Here is a 19,602-nt window from a genome sequence, read left to right as displayed (position 1 = left end):
CAGAGTGGTAAATGGAAATGCAGGCTGGACTTGTATGGCGGGCTGGACCAGGGGTACCGTAACAGGTACTCCGGTGTCTGGAGGAACGGGAAGTGCCTGATTTACAGGGACTGGCGGAGCAGGAACAGGATTTGCATATTCTGGGACTGTGTCGTCCAAATAGGACGAAATGAAAATATCAGCTGCGGTTGGTTTGTGACGTAGCTTGGTCGGAACTAACGGTGGCGGGAAATTACTGGATGCCTCTGGGGTCGCTTTTGGCAAGCCCTCGGCAAGAAGAGGATACATACCCTTAATGAGGGCGTGCCTCTGTCTGTCTGACTGTTCAGTTCTGACTCGTTCACCTATCTCGATTAATTCCTTTTCATGTGCTCTCTCTAAGGATTCCCTACTTAATTCAGACTTTCTGATTTCTTTTTCGGTTCTTTTATGAGATTCTTTGCGCCATAACTCGATGGCATCTTTCTGTGACTGTCTGGCTTTCTTTTTCCATAATGCTTCTTCTACTCGCATGATGCACTCGGCATCCCATGTGCCTGATACAGGCCATCTATACTTTTCTTCTAACTGTTGGGTGTACTCTACCCATAAATCTAGATATAATATGGCACTTATGCCATGCTTCTGGTACATAAAATGACCTGGACTGTCCCTAGGCGGAACAGGAACTGCTGCTTCTAGCAGACCTTTTCTGGTTTTTAACTGACGCAGTTTTGAAAAGAGTGGCATGACTGAACTATAATCTGGACACAATACAATACACAATAAACACGAGAATCACTTCGCACTCATACCACGACATTAAAATACATGAAGAACATTATGAATAACAGTTCGAACAGAATACCACCTGGAATACGGAAAACAGAATACATGAATTTTCTCGAGAACAGAACTGACTAGAACAGGAACTAGATGCACTGCTGAAACAGTACGAAACTTACCGGTCCCATAAAGAGACACGTCAGGACCCGCATCCACCGAAGTGGACACTTCGTTTGTGGGTCTGTGTACCACCAACCCACGGACCAGAGTCAATCAGATTGACCCTGTCTAGATACTACCCCAGCAACGGTACTCACCGGGCAGCAAGAACGGAAGGCCTCGGACTGGACTGGACTGCTTCGACGCCGGACGGACGGACTTCGGACTTCTGTTACGGGTGGACCTCCGGATACCTCGGACCTTGGACTCTCAGCTTGGGCTCTGGTCGGGACTCGCCGCGTTCCTCCACCGCCTCGTCTGGATGCTGGACCGCCTCCTCCGTCTCCTCCGTGGGCCTGAGGGATACTTGAAGCAGAAATATCTGCCGGTGCGCAGAAGAGTTCCGTCACGACTGCAGAGGGTCAGGGGGTCGGCGTGGCTTCACCGGCGCGTGGGGAAAGGGCAAGTCCCTATTCGGGCGCCATTATGTGGTAAATAAATAAATAATACCTCTATTTTTGAATGGATAAATGAATAACAGATAGCTCAATAAATAAGAGTCAAGGTTCGAGGTAGTAGGAGTTTTGCAGGTTTATTACAGCATAAAGGACAGGAACAGGACAACCTGCACAGGAATAGGATGGCAGCGCTGCCGGGGGCAGAATCGGGATCGGCGTAACATTAAATAACAAGACATGATCATATATACTAAAACAGTTGCATTACAATACATACGATAGGCGGAGCAGTGGGTGTGGTCAATAGCAGTCGCGAAAGATAAGGGTGAAAGTAGGTGTAACAGAGGCGTATACATAGACATGTGATGCAAACGTAACAGAATATGTCATGAATGGGGTGGAGACATGGAGGGGGCTACCTAAGGAGCCGGGACCTCTAACCTGGTGGTGCGCGCAAACTGGCAATGACGTGTTACTAGGAGAAGCTGGGGGCTATGAACTCTGTGCTAGGAGCAGAGACTGAAGTCTGGAGAGTCAGGGCGACATGTACCTAAACAGTATCTAGTATCTGATGTTTAGAGAACATGTTGATAGAATCCAAAAGTTATCGGGGTAAAGGCTAACAGACTCTAAGACTGGAGCATGCATTATTCTACATGTAGTGCGTGATGAAGAATATTAAAGGACCATTAATACAGTATTTCTCTTACATGGAGACGTAAGGGCTAGACAATGACGGAAACTATTGATGCAGTTCAGTAGCTTTAGGAATGCAGAGAAGGAGGGCTGGACTGATAACTAGAATCATAACATACTCTTGGCAGACTCAGAGGCAGAGCCAGGCTGAACCGGGCACTGCGAGGCAGGAAGTAAGTGAAGGGTCGAGGATACAGGTGGGGGCTGTATCGCTCCTCAGCGAGGCTCAGGAAACAGGAGCTGAATCTGGTGTCCGGGCCCTTTTGAGGCCTAGAAACGGGGACTATACAATGAAATAACGTGCACACTGAGAAACGTGGCAACGTAGCTTTACATAGGCCTGATATTTCGTAGTATTCACGAGAACTGGAAATAGACATACTAGAGATGGACACAACTATAATTGCGTCATTAATCGAACATGGAGAATACATATGCATATTAATCATGCACACATAACATATGATGGAGGACGCGTAGGGACACAGAACATGGCAGAATTTACTTTTCCACAGTACTTTGGCAGATTGGTGCCCCAGATTACAGGACCTCGTGGTTGCTAGCTTAGCCCCCAGGACCAAGACAGCTTACGAAGGGGCGTTTTTGTCTTACCGGGCCTTCTTGGGGCTGGAATGGGAGGTTAGGTGGGCACAGGAGGACAGCTTTGCGGCCTACTTAGAATTGATGCACAGGGAAGGGTGCTCAGCGGCGGCTGCGAGCAGGCATAGGGCGGCGGTCTCCTTCTTTGCGCAGGCTAAGGGCATGCAAGATCCCACTAACACCTTTTTGGTGCGCAAGGCTTTGAGGGGTAGGCGCCCTGTACAAGGTCACTCTGCAGATAGAAGAAGGCCCATTGGGCTAGCACGGCTGACAGCCTTATTAGTGGCGCTTCACAGTGTCGGTAGCTCAGAGTGGGAGGTACTGCTGTTCAAAGCTGCATTTTCCCTGGCTTTTTATGGGGCTCTGAGAATTGGGGAATTAGTTGCACGGTCAAAAGGAGAAAAGTTGGGCGGCCTACAGCGGACCTGTGTAAAGATCAGAGATGATACTATGTGGGTGACAATTCAGAGATCGAAAACTGACCAGGAATCTAGGGGTCACACCATAGTGCTCCACCGGGCACGGGCCAACCCTTGCTGCCCGGTTTCTCACGTGGAGATCTTCCACAGGCAGCGAGAGGGCACGGCGGGGGATGCACTGTTGTGTCACGCCGATGGTACACCATTGACCAGGTACCAGTTTAGGCGTGTCTTGGAGTTGACGGTCAGAAAGGCAGGTTTGGACCCCAAGGAATTTGGCACTCACTCCTTTAGGATTGGGGCGGCAACTGAAGCAGCGTTAAGGGGTCTCCCAGTTGAGAACGTGAAGAGAATTGGGAGATGGTCGTCTGACTGTTACAAACGGTATGTACGAATTGACATGTTGTGACGCGATGGTGCTCATGCCTGGTATGTTTTTGGTTTTTTGCAGTTTCTCAAACCTGTGACGCAGGGGAGGAACTCGCCACTGGGCGTCAACGATCTACATCATCACAACACAGGCGACATGAAGAACACAGGACATTGGTGACTTGGATTGTGGGCCACTCTTATGTGAGGCGTGCTGAACATGTTTTTCTTTCAGGAGACCGTAAGAAAAGGGCGGCGCAAAAGGGGTTTAGTATCTCATTCTTTGGGAGAGGGGGTTTATGCCTCAGCCAGTTTAGGAACTTCTTCCAGGGACTCTTAGGTCAGCAGCCCGCCCCCCGTCAGTGGTGATACTTCACCTGGGGGAGAATGATTTGGCCAAACTGGGGAGGCGCATCCTTATCGAGGAGATCATCTCCACTGCAGGGTGGGTGGCCAGGACTTGCCCGGGCTGCACGGTAGTATGGTCGCAACTTATCCCTCGGTGGCAGTGGCGAGGGGGGACTCGGTCAGGGCGTTGAATCACTCGGTAAAGAGGATCAACACACAGTTGGACAAATTATTTCGAGCCCCCCGGTTGCAGACGATTCCACATGGGTGTATCTGGGGCGAGCAGTTCTATCTTGGGGATGGGGTACACTTGACGGAGGCAGGGAACGTCCTGTGGTCTAATAATCTCTGGGCCTGGTTGGAGGGATTTGCAAAGTAAGCACGCTTCTGGTTAGGTCTAGGATGGGGGAGGCCAGATCGTCGGTTAACAATGCTGGTCTGTGGCGGTAAGGTCATGACCGGTGAGCAGCTATTTTAAAGTTTGAGGGGGCGGGCATCATCCTACGGAGGTTCCCGCCCAGGGGGAGGGGCCATTGGCCCCTCCTAGAACTTCAGGGGCAAGGTAACTGGTGCTTCAAAGGGGCACGGGTTGGGGAGTAGTCACGCTTTCCTTAGGCTGGTAGCTACCCCGCGCGCACATACTCATGACGTCAGCGGATGGCGCAGAGTAAGGGCCCTCCTTTAGTGGGTAAATGAAGTTCACGGCGTGGACCGGGTAATTACCGGGCCCGGCTGCGCATGCGCACATCTTTAGGTTAGGCGCAGCTAGTAGGGCCTGAAACCGGTTAGCGACCTAGCCATATGGCCAGAAATGTTAGTATAAAAATTCAGATGAGTATGTTAGATTCGGTTAGGAAGCAATCTGTATTAGAGTTTTTGTTAAGGATAGTTTCTCACACCTGTTGACAATATGTATTTAATGTCCTGCTGAATTTTTGTATAAACTGATTATCGTGCAAGTAAAAATGTATTGTTTTATATCTTAATAAATACGGCCGGGGGGGTCGTGCAACCTCCCGCCTTCCAAAGATAAGCATGTTTCATGTTCATATGTCCGGGAGTTGGTGCGGTCATAGGGAGGGGACGGCAGCCAGTCACTGACCATGTGAAAAGGGGGGGCTCTTGGCCCCCCCGCCCGCATGGCGGTGCGGCGATCGCTCCCTCCCCTGTACCTCTCGGTGGTGGGGCGTGTCCTCTGGGGGCACGCCCTACCACCGATTGGTTGGCGCCCTCCCATGACCCGGGTGGCATGAAAGGACATCCGGGTCGGGGGGGGCGGGTTGCAGGAGGGGCCGGGTGGGGGGGCGTAGCCACCCCCCGCCCAGGCCCCTTGCGGATAAAGAAGCGGGGAGCACCCAGGTGACCCCCTTGTTGCCTGGACGCTCCCCCACACCGGTCGTGCCCCACGCTCGGGGCTTCTTGTTATCCCGCCCACCATCCCTGGAACAACGCGGTTGATCCTTGAATAGTCCGATGTAGTGTGTAATTTGCTAGGATGACGTGTAGCTTAATTTGCCATGCATAGTAAACTGTATTTGGATTGTGTATCTTGCTGATGATGCTTTCTATTAGAATTTTTTCTCCCTTTGTAGTGAATGGTACTGAAATATGTTATTGGTGTCGCAATTGTGTTTAGGCCTTTTTTCCCTTTGTAGCTCTACGGTCTTATGCGTGATGTATGACTTAGTCAGTGTAGTTGTCCTTTAGAATTTTTCCCTTAGGCCGTCGTATTTATTAGGAATGTGGCATGCGGTCAGGTCATGACCGGTGAGCAGCTATTTTAAGGTCTGAGGGGGCGGGCATCATCCTACGGAGGTGCCCGCCCAGGGGTAGGGGCCATTGGCCCCTCCTAGAACTTCAGGGGCAAGGTAACTGGTGCTTCAAAGGGGCGCGGGTTGGGGAGTAGTCACGCTTTCCTTAGGCTGGTAGCCACCCCGCGCGCACATACTCATGACGTCAGCGGATGGCGCAGAGTAAGGGCCCTCCTTTAGTGGGTAAATTAAGTTCACGGCGTGGACCGGGTAATTACCGGGCCCGGCTGCGCATGCGCACATCTTTAGGTGAGGCGCAGCTAGTAGGACCTGACACCGGTTAGCGACCTTGCCATATGGCCAGAAATGTTAGTATAAAAATTCAGATGAGGAAGTTAGATTCGGTTAGGAAACAATCTGTATTATAGTTTTTGTTAAGGATAGTTTCTCACACCTGTTGACAATATGTATTTAATGTCCTGCTGAATTTTTGTATAAACTGATTATCGTGCAAGTAAAAATGTATTGTTTTATATCTTAATAAATACGGCCGGGGGGTCGTGCGACCTCCCGCCTTCCAAAGATAAGCATGTTTCATGTTCATATGTCCGGGGGTTGGTGCGGTCATAGGGAGGGGACGGCAGCCAGTCTCTGACCATGCTTTGATTCTGGGCTAATCACTTAATCTCCCCATCTCCCTTTTCATTGACACTAAATGTGCTTTAAAACACTTGGCTTTCACTACTCTCTTTGTTTCCGGGCATCTCGCATTGATTTTCCCAAACTCGACATGGCGTGGTCCACCACTCCACCGTCGCTCTGCCCATACCCCCTCATGGAGGTCTGGTTTTGTCAAAGATTAGCAGGTGCTATATGGGTTCAGCACAGACCATAGCCAGCCGCTTTTGTACATGACCACAATTTAACGAAGCATGGGGTACTGTTGAGTCCCTGAGTACAGGAGTCCCAGACACACCATATGGGTGTTACGCACCAGCCCAGGCTCCGAGGCGCTATTCCAAAGATGTTCAGGGGTCATGTTAAAGTTGCAAGGGGAGGTAGGCAGCCTGGAAGCCCTGCCAGGCATGTGGCTGTTTCACCATGGGGCACCGGCGAGTGACTGGTGAAGAAGGCCTCCCCTCATAATAGGTAATAAATGATGCCTCCTATAAATGTAAAAGCGCGCCCAAGTTTTACAGTTTATATTGGCTTAGAAAAAATTTACTTTCAAATTTGACCTTTAAGAGAACAAGTGTGTAAAAGGTCAAAAAGCATGTGTTGCACACACTATGCTCCACAAAAGACACAAAAACACGAAGAATGCACATAGCACTTTAAACATATCACTTTTACCAAGCCTTCAAATCATGCCAATTGATGCATGGCAGTTAAAAATACGTTAAACAGAGTCAACTCAACACTTCTGCCTGTAAATCCCTGTAGTCACCGCCTACATCAGCAAAACTTATGAAGCAAGCGGCCTGTGTGCACCTTGTGACAGCCCTACCTCAGTAATTGTTAGCACACTATCAACCCCCTGCCCTCCTCCCATCTTCCTCACACCTCTTGCAATTACATCACAACGACCCCAGCCCCCACAACAATCAGTTTATTTCTGCAGTCCCAGTCATTCGATTACGGCCAGCAATGCGTGTGACCCTCTCAGGCCCCCTCCCCCGCCCCTGCCCCGCCCCTGCCTCTTTCACAGTGAACTGTTTCTCCACACTATATTGCCTCGCTTCTCCAGCATGCAAGTGACTATTTTTTCATGCAGCTTCATGTTATTAAAAGCAGCTGAAATGGTCTCTTTCATGATTTGGGAAATGGGCGTGCTTTGCAATTCAGTTTGAATGCTCGGGAAGTTACAGTGAATGCGTACATCTTACAGGGATCACTGCTGGTGTCATCCGCGACACACCCACCATTTGCAGGCGACACAGTGGGGTGTCGCGACTCGGAGTTTGAAAAGCTCTGTTGTACGCCATGCATCATACATTGTACACCGTGTATGATACCTTACCTTGAACACCATGCACCATACCTTATTTACAATGCATCATACCTTGCGCACCATGCATCATACCTTGTACACCATGCACTATAACTTGTACACCTCAACTCTTGGCCCTGAACTGAGAGGTGTATGTTACATTTAATTCACATATAAAATATTGGTAATATACTTACTAATCTATTGTGCTTTGTTTTTACTATTAGGAAAAGTGGCCCATCCAAGGCCACAAGAAGTCATGCTTTGGGTAATGGCTCGCACAAAAAGATAAAGGCAAAGAAGGAGACAGTACTTTGCAGAAAATAAGTGACCTGATCGCTTCAGTGGAGTCTATGTTGGGTGCCACTAATCTATAATCTAATATGGATGTTCTATCTGCTCTCTCACTGCGGGTTTCCCACCACAATTGCCAAAAACCACACAGTACATTTTCTGGTTTCTTTGAAACCAACAAAATTATGCTTGGGCGAATAAGTTACGTCAGAATAAAAACTTATTATAGGTACCCACTAACTAATGCAGTTGCCGATGGTGCCAACAGGCCACGGACATATGACAACAGAATTGTAAACAATGTGAAACGTAATAAGTAAGGAAATGTCGCAGTGTGCACCATTATGCAGGATCGGGGTCATCTAGCTCCTTCGGGTGGTCAACTAGCTCCTTCAGGTGGTCACCTAGCTCTTTCAGGGGTCACCTAGCTCCATCAGGGGGTCACCAAGCTCCTTCAGGAGGTCAGCTAACTCCTTCAAGGATCGGCTAGCTCCTTTAGGGTGTCAGCTAGCTCCTTTAAGGGGTCAACTAGCTCTTTCAGGGGTCACCTGGCTCCTTCATGGGGTCAGCTAGGTCTGTCAGGGGTCAGTTAGCTACTTCAAGGGGTCAGCTATCTCCTTCAAGGTTTCAGATGGCTCCTTCAGGTAAATAAATAAAACGAATTTGGTTGCACGCACTGCATCCCCAAATGCGATGCAGTGCACGCAACGAAATTCATTTTATTTAGTTATATGTTTACTTACCTGTAATCCTCCGTAATCCATAGATTACTATCCCCCACCCTGCCCCTCCCCCTCCCCACGTCACCACCAGGGAGCTACTCCCACCACCGACCGCTACTGATGTCAGAGCCTCGAAAGAAGAAGCTACAGGTTGGTTCGATGTTGTGTGTTGTGGGGCAAAGAGTAATCTGGCACATCTGCTAAAACCTAAGCATGATTCGAACATTTTAATGTTGGAAGCTCCATTGAAAACAATGGAGTGCTCCGGGCTTATAATGGCTGGTATAAGCCCGGAGCTCCAACATTCCAATGCTTCTTTGTTCACAGCTCTGCCTGTGAACAAAGGCTTCAGGGAGCCTGAGGTAATTTCAATCCCCTCGCGCTCCCTAAAGCCTTTGTTTAATTTGTTAGAACATTCCGCCTCTAGTGGCATAATGTTCTAATAGCCGTATAGCCCTTCGTAGGTGGACTTTAATAGCCAGTCTAGCCCGCTGCGGCTATATTAATGATATTCCAGACGAACCTGCTTTCCTAGTTGCAGGGCTGCATACAAAAATGGGTGCAGAGGAATAAACTTCAGTTTGCCTTGTCCAGGTAGTAACTATTACAGTGCTTAAGAGACAGAGGGGCAGATTTACAAGGACTGGCCCATCCCTGCATATTGGCAGGAAAGCGCCATGAAAGATGCGAACAGTAGCAATAATCTTGCGCCACCACGGATGCGTCACATTTACAATGCGATGCACCGTGGCTAGATAGGATATGATGGATGTAAATCTGCTCCAGAGTCTGGGGGGATTCTTGAGTTGAAGTAGAGTCATAAATGTCTTAGAAGTAGGTACAACTTTTCACAAATGGCAGCATGACAGTATATTATCCATGTGCATGATTTTAAACAGTATGAGAATCTACTACCCATAGGCCAAATATATTAATAGTGTGAAACATCCTACTAACTCAATCACATGAGTTTACATCACATAGGGAAACTGCACAATCTCACGCTAATCTGCATAAAACAAATATGACATTGAATGGAAACTACACCTACTACAGCTCTTTTACTTAACTAACCACTAACATTGGGCTTCCCTGGAGTCGCGTGCTACCCATCCACACCTACCCAGGAGTAGTAAGCGATATGTAAACACTTATACCAAGTGATACCTTGATTATCCTGGCATATATATACAATTTTACTGAGTATATCAATGTCTTAAACCATTCACAGTTACTGAAACTCCTATCAACGACTGCGCAAAGTTAATGAAAACCAAAAGCAGTAGTAAACACAATAACCAGTGCACTGATAGACATTTTTTTTAACATAAAAGAAGACACAGACGGGTGCACATACACATAAAAATAATGCGGCAAGATAGGCAGGGTTTATTTTTCAAACATACTAATTCCAGATAGTGAGACCCCACTCTGGGGAGTACTGCGCTTATTTGCACATTTGCAGATAGTGTTTTTTTAGCATTATTGTTTGAGACACTATATGTTCAGCATATTCGATCCATCTAGAAAATAACTGATGTGCCAACATGAACCTGCCATTTATTGAACCCAAAAGATTATTATTGACTGTATTATTATTTTTACTCCAATTATTATTAAATGGCTCTTGTATGATAGCACACTAGCACTGAAAGGTCCATAGGCACTCAATGACAACCTACATGGACCTTAATGGGTTAAGAGGAGAATAAGTTTGTTTGAAGATTTTTCCTAAACTTCAGGAAATTAGGTTCACTTAGTAATTTCTGCAGGATTGAGTTCCTCCAAGTAGAAGCTAGTACTGAGATGGAAGAAATGTGATAAGCATTAATCTACCAATACTGGGCCCGATTCACAAAGGTAAACTGAGACGAAAGTCTACCTTTACGACTTTCTGTATTCACAAATGGCATTTACGAGTATTAAAGTTAGACTTGTGTCTCAGTTTAACTTAAGTTTTGGTCTTAAGTTTTACTGAGACCAGAAATCTTGGGGCCGGTTTAGAAAGGTAAACTGAGACAAAAGTCTAACTTTACGACTTTTGGTATTCACACTGGGCATTTACGAGTAGTAAAGTTACACTTTTGTGTCAGTTCAACCTAAGTTTTGGTCAAAAATTTAACTGAGACCAAAAGTGTAGTGTCTTGACTTATACCCTGTGCTCCCTTGTTTCTGGACAAAGCTATACCTCCCTGATGAGCTCTAATTAGAGTGAAACACACGTGTCAGGGATTGCTTTTATTCATTCCAGGTTGGTTTGCCAATCCAAAGGTGTAATACCGTGCTCAGAGTGGTAAAAGGCTTTTGCATTTTTCAGCTTGGCATGGATAGCAGTAGCTAATCATATGCTTAAAGACTTTGCTGTAGAAATGGCAAAAGACGTTGCCACTTTCTAGCTCGGCGTGGATGCCACTGTGTTAATCCTATGCTTAAAAACTCTGCTAGAAAAACAGACATTTGTGGTGAGCAGATTCAGAGTGTCGGTGTAGTTGTAGGGTGTTCCATATAAGGGAGCTGCTCTCCACCTAAACTTGGTAACTACCCATATTTCCCTGCCTCATATTTCATACAATGTATGCCGCACTCTAAGCCTGAAAGGCTATTGTCATGACCTATATCCCTTATAATATAGCATATGGTATATCTGTCACTTTTTTGACTGAGTACCCATCTCCAAATCTCTAAATTTGGCACAATATCAGCTAATGTACCAATTTAAAGCAAAGCTAACATTTACTAAGTAGACACGTTTTTTAACATTCTAAAACACTCTGTCATATCAACAAAGTTGATGGATGGGAAAGTACATCACAAATGTGACATAAGTTTTGGCCAGCATATCATAAGTGACATACACTTTAATGCACTTGCATGACTGCTCTGCTATGTTTGTGAAAGAGTATCACAGCTTTCAAACTCAAAATCAGGCACATATTGTAATCTTTATTTTTTGTAATCTTGTTGACAGCAATGTTCCCTGCATAGTGTCGATCATGCCTGGCATTCACAATCGCAGTTACTTGCTATCTATGCTGTTCTATATAGACCTAACCTCAAACTGCTATCACATTTTCTGGTGGGTGTGTGTGTGTGTATGTGTGTGTGTGTGTGGGTGTGTGTGTGTGTGTGTGTGTGTGTGCGTGGGTACGTGTGTGTGTGTGTCACAGAGAGAGGGGCCTACCTTTGTGACAATAGTCTGCTCATTCACTTGCCTAGAACCTGAGTGTCCACTACAAACTTCACCCTCAAATAATGGCCAAACAATACTGTACATGTAGAGTATTGTTTTATTAGCACAGTAGTACCCGCAAGTCATGTCTAATAACGATCTGAGCATGGTCAATACTTTTTACCTGCACCACATGAGTGTGTGCTTCATCAGCCACTTGATGAAGGGCCTGTTTACATTTTGGGTGGCTGGGGGTGGTGCTCCATCAATACAGTGATAGATAGAGATTCCATCTGCAATGTTACAATTACTTCACTGTCTATGTTACTTGTAAGACAGTAGAGAGGATATCCTCTATGTTTGGAATGGAGGATCACAGCCTCAAAATATATCAAATTATTATTATTTTCTTTAAATCATGCTCTGCTATGTTTGTGAAAGAGTATCCCAGCGTTCAATATTCAAAACCAGGCACATATTGTAATCTTTATTTTTCTTAAATTTTTTGACAGCAATGTTCCCTGCATAGTGTGGATCATGCCTGGCATTCACAATTGCGGTTACTTGCAATCTATGCTGTTAGGAAGATGAAAACCGGACCGGAGCGCAGAGGCCCTTCGTGCAGGTAGGTATGCTTTTATTTATTTTATTTTTATAGGGGCATATTTACAAGCCCCTTACGACGCTTTTGCGCCGCTGTTGCGTCACTTTTGTGTCGCAGCGGCGGCGCAAAAGATGCGCCAAGTTGCGGAGTATTTACAACGTGACGCATCTTGGAGATGCGTCATGTTGTAAAGCTCTGTGCCAGAAGGAGGCGTTCCTGCGCAGGGGGGGGGGGGCGTACCGGCGCAGGAACTCCTCCTGAAAGTGGCTGAGTGAAATCTACAAGATTTCACTCAGTCATTTTGGTGCCCATGCTGTGTCAAAACCCTGCGCCTGCTTGAAGCAGGCGTAAAGATTGACGTAGCATTGGAATAATAGGGCCCCCCAGAGCATTGCTGGAGCTGCGTCGTGCTTGCGACACAACTCCAGCAATGCAACACTTTTACGGCACAGATGCGTGACGCATCTGTGGCATTTTTGCCCCATGGTGCGCCGCATTGTAAATGCAGCGCAACCATGTTGGCGTAGGCATGGCGCACAATAAGTGGCGCATCCCTGCTGATATGCAGGAATGCGCCACTTATTGTAAATATGCCCCTTAATGTGTCCAGCCCCCACCACCCATTAGCCCGCACCACCACTCTCTAGTGTTAATAATAATTTCAATCTGACCTTTTGCGAGACATCAGATTTCAGACATCCTTCCCACTTATTCTGAATATGATGTCAGTGTTACATTTCTATGCTACTGGGTCCTTCCAGTACTCACTCATCGATTCCAATGGCATCTCTCTGCCAATCCTTTCAGCTGTCCTCACCCAGGTCCTGGATGCTATGCTAAGAAGTATTAATGACTACATCCAGTTTCCGATGGATGATGCTACACTAAAGAATATCAAGACCCCGTGTGGTTGGTGCCATAGATCGAACCCAGGTTGCATTGGTGCAACCTTATGCAGGGGAGCAAGTGCACAGCAATGGGAAACATTTCCACTCCAACAATGTGAAGGTAGTTTGCATTGCATTCTTCATCATCAGTGTATATGCAAAATGTCCAGGTTCCACCCATGACTCACTGATGCTATGCAACAGCTGCACACCACAACAAATGACAAGCCTTACACCTAAGAGGAGCTGGTTTGCTCACGCAATTTATTATGTAATTTTACGTCCTTAAAAGCATCAGTTCACTTACATTTGCTTTTGAAATTATGGGGCATATTACCAACAAGTAGCGATAATTATCGCTAAATAGGCTTAGCGACGATTTTTTTATTGCTGCCTATCGCTGGATATGTTAGCGGAGAAAATATGCTATTAGCAATGTTTTTCTCCATTGTGCTAAAATATCCAGCGATATCGGCGAAATGCGTGAATATCGCTGAGAATACAGCGATGTTCACGCATTAGCGACGAAATGCTCTTAGCCATGTTATCCACCTCCCATTGGATAACATGGCTAAGAACTGGTCTGAGCAGGCATTGGTTTTTGGCGATAGCAGGAATATTTCCATCACTACGCCTGCCTTGCTAATAGGCGATAGGGACGTTAGCGACTGCTTTCAGTCGCTAACAGGTTGGGTACGCCCACTTTGCATGTCATTAGCGATAAATATCGCTGACATGCAAAGCGGGCCCCAAACCGCTCGCTATCGCCTAAAAGCTGTTGCTAACATCAGTTAGCGACAGCTTGCTAATAGAGCGATAGAATTATCGCCGCTTAGCGGCCGTTTTCGATAATTGCCTATCGCCACCCTTGGTAATATGCCCCTATATCTTTCAGGAGAGTCAGGTTATCCCTGGATTTTAAGACCTCTGAGAAACCCAACATTGTCAGGGGAAGTCCGCTTCAGTGAGGCGTAAGTGCTAGAGAGGCTTTTGGGCTCCTAAAGGCCCTGTTCAGGTGCCGTGACAAGACTGGGGTCACCCTTCTTTATTCCCCTCGCAAAGATTGTTGTAATGCATGTTGTATGATTCACAACATTTTACTGCTGAGAAACATTCAATTCATCCGTGATGGTGATAATTAATGGGACCCCAGGGTGATCTTGGTGACATGTGTCAGCACGTTGACAGTGATCAGCATGAAGCCACTGACCTCCTGCATGAACTCATTGATAATACCTTTGCCTGGTGTAAATAAAATGAAAGTAAGGGTCATTTGTTTGCATTCTGGGTGGCTGTATAGTTTATTAGGTTTTAATCTACTAATCCAATAATGTCCTTTCAGATTGAGGTTTGGTCGGTATTTTCAAAGTGTTATACATGTTAATATTGAGTTTGATTGTACACTGGTAGAGTTTCAAAATCACAAATATAATGTGTACCCTGCATGATAAAAAGTTATGTTTAACAGATGCTGATGTTGGCTTTTATTATTTTATTTAAAATAACTAATGTTAATCACAAACTTCATTATATGTCTGCTTAATCCTTCTTAGGTTGTGTCCTCATGTCATCTGCTGGGGCACTGGCAGGTCTTTTGTAGATACATTTGGGTATTTTGGAGTGTGGCACAAATACTGGCCATAGAGAGATCTGCAGTGAAAGTTGCTTGACCATTGGTGGAATGGTGCTGACACAATCAGTGGGACACTTCCTCTCAGACATGGAGTGATGCCAATGTACAAGAACTTCTTCAAGGTACCTGACAAATGTGGTGTGTGTCAAAGGCTAGAACTCAGACCTGGTGTTATCAGCTATAGACGATCAGTTGAAATTTAGTGTTGTTTATGACTCATCTCAGCATAATGTTCATAGGAAACACGAGGACAGCCCTATGTCTGCCTGAAGACTACCATTTGTGTTCCTTCTGTATTTAGAGGGACAGGAGCGTATTTACAAGCCTCTTGCGTAATTTTTAACATGGGAAAAGTGACATACCGGTGGCGCAAGGGGCTTGTAAATAAGCCCCACAGTTTTCACTGCTAGTGTAAGACTGAGTTTATACCTTCACAATAGGAGAAATCATTATATACCTAGCACTGGAAGAATCATATTTCATTTGTCATTATGCCTCATACAACTTTTCTATTTCAGTCTGTACTTACAAATGATGTGTCTTCTCTGCACGGTCTGGATGTAGAGAAGTGTTTGTATACATTGTTGAAATGTCCTTCTCCCTTGCGCGGCTTTTGGATGTCTAACACGGTTACATTAAATGCTTTATTTGTCAAAAGACAATTGGTGTTGTTGTACACACACTGAGCTTTCTTTAAATATAATTTATCATGAAATATATATTATGTGTTGAGAATATATGAGTAGAAAATATAGGGGCATATTACCAACCAATAGAGATAATTTTTGTCTCTAACTTGTTTAGAGACAAATATTATCGCCGCAAATCGGCGATTTTTATCGCAGATAAACCTTGCTATTAGCAAGGTTTATCGCAAATGCGATAAAAAACGGCCGCAATGCATGAATATCGCTGAAAAGTCAGCGATATTCATGCATTATCGAGCAAATGCTCTTAGCCATGTTATCCACCTCCCATTGGATAACATGGCTAAGAACTGCTCAGGGCAGGTGTTAGCTTTTGGAGATATTCGCACTTAGCGCGAATATCTCCAAAAGTTGGTAATAGGAGATAGCGATGTTAGCGACTGTTTCCAGTCGCTAACATCCTGGCACGCCCACTTTGCATGTCATTAGTGATAAATATCACTGACATGCAAAGCGGGGCCCAAGATGGTCGCTATCTCCTATTAGCTGTCGCTAACTGGTGTTAGCGACAGCTTGGTAATAGGGAGATAATTTTATCTCCGCTTTCTTGGCTTTTAAAGCCAAAAAAGCGGAGATAAACCCCCTTGATAATATGCCCCATAGTACTTTTGATGCATAGATGTACAGTTTGATAACAATTCATTTTTAGTCTTAAAATTGTATTAACAATAACTCATTTAACTCATTATTTTTATTCATTGATGTATTTATTTATACTTGCAAAAGAAACTGTTAGCATAATATTACCTGATTCTCATGCTATAATTAAAATTTTATGTTAGATGTGAAATGAACGATGAGCCAATAATCGCTTAGAGTTCATTTTCAGATAACAACCTAAGAGCGGATGGGAAAAGTGTGGTCATCAGCTAGGTGAACAGAATAGCCCAGTCACTCACATTAGGACATCTCTCTGCGTCTCTTGGTGGTAGGTTCTTTGGTGTTATCCTTAACTGGGCCAGATAACCAACCCTTCCTAAGGCCCACTGAAGCGACACAGGCACAGAAATGGTCCTTTAGGTCAAATTACAGATAGCCAAGTGCTATCAATGCCACCAACAATTTCCTTGATCTTGCCCTGATTCAATTTCAAGCATTTTCTACCTATCTATAAGCTTGATTCCAACACAGGACCATTAATCCTTTCAGCTGCACCATCCAGATCCCACCCCATTTTGAAGAAGTCCAGGGTTCCATAAGCAAACCTACAGGAGTTATCGAGATTGAAATATTATATTATATTATATTATATTATATTATATTATAAAGTGGAACACAATGAGAACATGATCACGCTATGTAGCAGTGCTTCCGTACTGTCGAAATTAGATGCAAAATGTCGAGAAGACATGTCTACGGCAATAATCAACATGAATGTCTTTGCACCTGGCTGCCATGTTGCTGCTGGCAAGCAGCTTCACACGTAGAGCTTGCTGGGCATGAGCAAAGGTATCATTTAAACCAGATTCGAATTGACAGAATGTTATTGGGTTTCCATGCGTAAACCGCACAATAGGAATTAGTAGATTAGTAAATTTTCGTCTTTGGAAAATTAGTGAAGCTGCTTTCAAGATAAGGCAATTTCAGAAAACTTTTTTTTCAGCCACAATTAACATATCCTAGAGTTAGGACGCTTCACACCTGCCAGGCAAGAGGACACACCAGTTCCAACTTCTGTTGTGCATGTTGGGTGCATCTAGTTGGGCGCACCAAGCCAGGCGGAACAGCGAATACTTGACATGCAACATTCACTCCCACAGGTCTCCACTTCATGCAAGGAAAGGTTTAACACTTTGTTACTCCAGTCGTTTTTTTAATTAAAATAAAATGCAACAATAGCAACATGGATTATCTTTGAGTGTTCAGTAGACTACTTCAAATGGCAGTTGGGCAATGAACATGATGCAAAATTGTTTTCAACTTTATTTTCTTGCACAAAGAAAACAATTGACAGGATCTCACATTTTGGGCTTGGAGTTAGGAAATAAGCCACTTACACATATTTTGTATTAGGATTTGTCATGCTCACTTGACATTCTTAATTCCCCTTTTATGGGGTTCACAAGACAACTATATTGTTTAAGAACAGGTTTTAATAGTGGAGGAATCCAGGTGAACGTTGTGCTATCACACATTTATTTGAAGGTTTGGGAGAGGAAAGCACGTTCACACTTCAGCTTTCTAGATCTGCTTTTGATGTAGAAAGCTTAATGTGGAAGCATGGACTTCTGTGTGTCAGAATTTAATATTCAAGACACTGCTGTATCCTTGATATTGGGATCTGATGGAGTGGGAAAGGCGCTGAAAGCAAATGAATTACGCCATAGCAGCATTTTGTCCAGTTAGTCCAACACAAGTAGTCAAAACCTGTAGTGTGTGGACTTTTCTTAGATACAAAACTTAAAGGGGCAAAGGGGCCATACAGAATAGAAAAGGAGTAGTTCTCTTTACCTAGGTCCCTCTAAGAGATTGTTCCCCTGCCTTTCCTTATCCCCATCAAACACCAGTGAACATGTGTAGCTCACGGCGCCCTTTAATACAAATAATCAACTACTTCAGTATCTTTAACTATTAAATGAGAAGTTTCATCTAAAACTAAAGAACAAACCCCTTATTCTCTCTGTTGTCTAGTTTTTGAAGTTCAGAAGGAGCTACATCACTTCAAGGTTTTTAAATTTCAAGTAAATATTTACTATTCTATCAATTACTTGAAATTTCCCGACAGTCCATTTCAAAGATACACACGGATATCAGTCGTAGGTTTCCCACAAGCCACCATGGCCATTCAAAGTGTCCGCACTGTGTGAATTTTGTAGAGCACCATGGGGCATATCGTCAAGGGGCCGCAATAAAATTATTGCCGCTTTAGTGTCTGTTTTCATTACAAAAAACACAGTTGATGGACAGAATGTAGAACAATGTCATACATTCACCCCAGTACAAGGATCTGGGCCTAAATCCATCGTTTTTTTCACTCCACACCACCCTGGGTTAGACACTGGCTATATGCAAATCCGCTCTGACCCTTTGCCTCATGGGAAAAGTCCAGTCCGAACTGCCAAGCCCTGTCTTTCCCAGACCGGAATCAAGCATCCAAGGACCGGTTTCTGGCTATCAGCCTTCATTCAGCCTGGATAGCTTGACTCCAGTGGTGTGGAGAGCCTGGGACTCATGTCTGAGCATACCCAGCCCACTCGGGGTGAAAATTACAAAAAACACAGTTGATGGACAGAATGTAGAACAATGTCATACATTCACCCCAGTACAAGGATCTGGGCCTAAATCCATCGTTTTTTTCACTCCACACCACCCTGGGTTAGACACTGGCTATATGCAAATCAGCTCTGACCCTTTGCCTCATGGGAAAAGTCCAGTCCGAACTGCCAAGCCCTGTCTTTCCCAGACCGGAATCAAGCATCCAAGGACCGGTTTCTGGCTATCAGCCTTCATTCAGCCTGGATAGCTTGACTCCAGTGGTGTGGAGAGCCTGGGACTCACGTCTGAGCATACCCAGCCCACTCGGGGTGAAAATTACAAAAAACACAGTTGATGGACAGAATGTAGAACAATGTCATACATTCACCCCAGTACAAGGATCTGGGCCTAAATCCATCGTTTTTTTCACTCCACACCACCCTGGGTTAGACACTGGCTATATGCAAATCAGCTCTGACCCTTTGCCTCATGGGAAAAGTCCAGTCCGAACTGCCAAGCCCTGTCTTTCCCAGACCGGAATCAAGCATCCAAGGACCGGTTTCTGGCTATCAGCCTTCATTCAGCCTGGATAGCTTGACTCCAGTGGTGTGGAGAGCCTGGGACTCACGTCTGAGCATAACCAGCCCACTCGGGGTGAAAATTACAAAAAACACAGTTGATGGACAGAATGTAGAACAATGTATACATTCACCCCAGTACAAGCATCTGGGCCTAAATCCATCGTTTTTTTCACTCCACACCACCCTGGGTTAGACACTGGCTATATGCAAATCAGCTCTGACCCTTTGCCTCATGGGAAAAGTCCAGTCCGAACT

The sequence above is a fragment of the Lissotriton helveticus genome, chromosome 11 (genome assembly GCF_964261635.1).
Source record: "Lissotriton helveticus chromosome 11, aLisHel1.1, whole genome shotgun sequence".
NCBI lineage: Eukaryota > Metazoa > Chordata > Amphibia > Caudata > Salamandridae > Lissotriton > Lissotriton helveticus.
Note: the sequence above shows the minus strand (reverse complement) of the source record.